The sequence below is a fragment of the Mus caroli genome, chromosome 8, assembly GCF_900094665.2.
Source record: "Mus caroli chromosome 8, CAROLI_EIJ_v1.1, whole genome shotgun sequence".
NCBI lineage: Eukaryota > Metazoa > Chordata > Mammalia > Rodentia > Muridae > Mus > Mus caroli.
The window spans coordinates 87,401,798-87,405,393 of NC_034577.1; the positions used below are offsets into that span (position 1 = coordinate 87,401,798).

The following is a 3,596-nucleotide window of genomic DNA, read 5'->3' on the forward strand; positions in this document are numbered from 1 at the left end:
AATCCAGATGTAGCATCACCTAGCTCTTCCTGCTGCCAGCCAATCCAGATGTAGCATCACCTAGCTCTTCCTGCTGCCAGCCAATCCAGATGTAGACCCCTCAATGACCTCCCCAGCACCTCATCAGCTTGCCTGCTGCCGTGTGTTTCCCCACCATGATGGTGAAATTATCATGAATTACCATGGAAGTGCCAGAAGGCCACCATGTTAGCAAGCTAAGAGGGAAACTGAGGCAAGATGTCAGGCTGGAGCAAGAGGAAGAAATTATCCAAGCTGTCTGGGCTCAGTCAGGACTGGTGTTATCTTTTTAGTAGGGTGGTTGAGAAAAGGGATATTCAAGTACTGGATCACCATTGGTGCGCCTCTCTTCGTAGCCACTCTCATTGAGAACCTGGCAGTAGAAATCCTAGAATTGGCTTGGAATGCTTTGAGGGGCAAGAAGGTCTGATATCCCCTATAACATCCTGCTGGCCGTTGCCAGCGGTGAGGAGCTCAATCAACTGCTGAAAGGAGTGACCATCGCCAGTGGACGTGTCCTGCCTAGAATTCACACTGAGCCGCTGGCAAAAAAGTGAGGGACCAAAGGGAAGTCAGAAATGATCCTCTTCCCCAGTCCCCAGAGAAAAGAAGGCAAGAAGGGGAGTAAGAAATCCAAGGCCACCAAGCTACGGACGTCTAAGATGTCCAAACTAACTTACAGTGATAAAGAACATCAAATTCTACCTCAGAAGATGGGGCCAGGAGATGGCTTTACCTATTTTCAAAGAGCCTTGTTTTGGGGCAGAAGCTATCCCTGACCCAAAGTGACATCAGCCATATTGGCTCCACGAGGCTGGAGGGCATTGTCTACCCAACCACAGCCGAAATCACCCTCAGAGGAGAGATAGGTAAAGCCTTTCCCAAGGCTGGAGGTAAAGAGTTCTTGGAAATAGTGAAGGAACAACTTCGACAAAAATTGCCGAAGTGCCCACCAGCCAGTCCAGTGCATTCGCAGCCAAATTTGTCATCCACTGTCACATCTCCCAGTGGGTCTTCCACAAATGTGAAGAACAACTGGAGGAGACCATCAACAAGTGCCTGCCCACAGCTGAGGGCAAGAAGCTTACGTCTGTAGCCTTCCTACCTTTCCCCAGGAGCAGGAACTGGCTTCCCAAGTACATGGCAGCCCAGGTGGCCCTGGAGACCATCTTGGTGCACTTCAATAACTTGAGCGTGTCCTTGCTGAAGAGCTAGCACTTGCAGCTATTGGACAGCGAGAACATTGGCATCTACATGCAGCAGAGGGCCAATGAGTTCTGGACACGAATGAGTTCTCCAGTGGGAATGGAGAAGGAGCAAGGGTTCTGTCACCAGAGCAGGGGTTTTATTTCTTAAAAGCGCCGAGGAAGGGTGACATAGCAGGGAGGCAGAGGACAGCTGAGAGGGTAGCAGAGGCAGAGGGAACATGTCCTGCCTGCCTGCAGAAGAGGCCTGGGCATTTTATATTCTCTTTACACAGGGTCTCTTTGGCATTTAGCAGGGTCTCCACCAGGGGTTATTTTCTATGTGTTTTCTTCCTTTTGTATTAGAACCTTTTTTAAAAAAATTTTAAAACATAAAAATAGAACTCGCTTAGTGCTGCAGGGGTCAGGGTGCAGCATCCCTGACAGGATCAGGTATTGAGGAGGGACATGGCTTTGGAGGAAGGCCAAAGGCGGATGACTTCTGGTTTTTAACTCTGTCTTACTGTTCTGTCAATTTAACTCTCACTATTCTGGGGCCAAAAGCTGATGGCTTCTGGGAATTTAACTCTCTCTTGCTATTCTAGGGCCAAAAGCTGATGACTTTTGGCAATTTTACAGAAAAAGGGAAGAAAGAAAGGAAGAAAGAAAGAAAGAAAGAGAAAGAAAGAAAGAAAGAAAGAAAGAAAGAAAGAAAGAATAAAGGAAGAGAGACAGTCAGGAACATGCGCACACACACACACACACACACACACAAACACAAACACTCTGGCAAGGCCCAACCACCAATTATTTCATCAATTTCACAAGTGCACATGCATACTTATATACATACACATATGTATGTATGTATGTACCTATAGACAGACAGACATACACATGTATACATTTGGTGGATGGAGTAGAGCCCCAATAGCCACACTTTAGTTCTTCTTTCAGCCTTTTTATACCTTCTAAGACAAAAGTTTTTTTTTTTTTTTTATAAAATTACCTCACAGATAAAATGTTACATAAAAGGGGAATTACAGAAGGATGTAGATAGTAAGTTCAAAGCAGTGTTCCATTCTATAAGCTCATTATAAGTTCAAAGCAGCAGTTTCGCATGGCCTCTCTTTATCATAGTGCACACCTGTGGTTTCATCCTTGGACCTGACCTAGAATCAACGTTTTGCCTTGATCACAAATCTGTCCCAAGCCTATTTCTCTTCTCAGTGCAGCTTATGGAAGCTCACCATATTCCTTATAACACAGCCTTTACTTACTATTCTAGGGGGAGGGGCACAGTCTATTCTTGATTCTAAATTTATCACATCTTTCTGACAAAACAACCAAAACCATCTCCTTAAACTTTCTCCCTAAAATTATTTGAATCAAATTAGGTATTCTATAAAGTCATTAATTTATCTAAACAGCATTAATTCATGAAAGTTCATCTTCATGCCCATCTGCAGGAAATTTGCCCTATCGGCTATTTACCCAGGAAGTAATCACCAGGTTATAGGCAGTGAGGGTCTCCTGGTGTCCACTCACACCACGCCAAATCAATGAGGAGTGTGGCAATGATACACATGACAAAGCACACCAGCAGCAAGAAGCAATCCTGGGAAGAAGTCTCTGGGGCCGTGCCTTATCAGTGCGTACCCACTGCAGCTGGGCAAGATGGTGGGCTGTCTCCATGGAGCTCACTTGTCCCACTGCGGCTCTTCCTGTATGGCGTCTTGACAGTTCAGGTTTATAGCATTGACTTTTACACACCCTCTGTCTCACACACAAACCCTTTCAAAATTGTCAAGTCTTTGGTTCTTCCTTTTTCCAAGTGAAGAGGTTGTGACAGCCACTTGGGTATACTGGCTGTCTCCTTCAGTTTAGAGACGATAAGAAAGATGTTCAGGGGAGCTGCTCTCTTCTGTTACAGGGTCCTCTCCTTGATCCCTAAAATATTTGTAACTATGCCTAAAGAGTTTTGTTTGTTTCTTCAGTTTTGTTTTTTAAAGAAAAAGAAAAATGAAGTGGGGAGAAAGCTTCATCTAGGTCTCTGTTAACCTTTGGGTCATTGCTGACCTGTTATCTGCTAGGGAATTTTACCTTTCATATTTAAATGAAATCTTATCATATTTCTTTTTTTTCCTATAATATTCTTTTCAAAACGTTGAATTTTTTTTTTTTTTTTTTATGTGTGTGAGTGTTTTTTTCCCCCATGGGTGTGTCTGTGAACCACATGCATGCCTAGTGCCCTTGGGGCCAAAAGAGAGGGTATCAGATCCACTGGGAGTCACAGACAGTTGTGAGCATCCATGTGGTTGCTGGGAATTGAACCCGGGTCCCCTAGAAGAGCAGACAGTGTTCTTAACCACTGAGAAATCCCTCCAGCTCTAT

General features: G+C 44.6%; 1 pseudogene; it reads left to right on the plus strand.

The window, feature by feature from the left end:
• Positions 1-237: 237 nt before the first annotated feature.
• LOC110300887 lies at positions 238-1,374 on the plus strand (annotated as a pseudogene).
• The last annotated feature ends 2,222 nt before the right edge of the window (positions 1,375-3,596 follow it).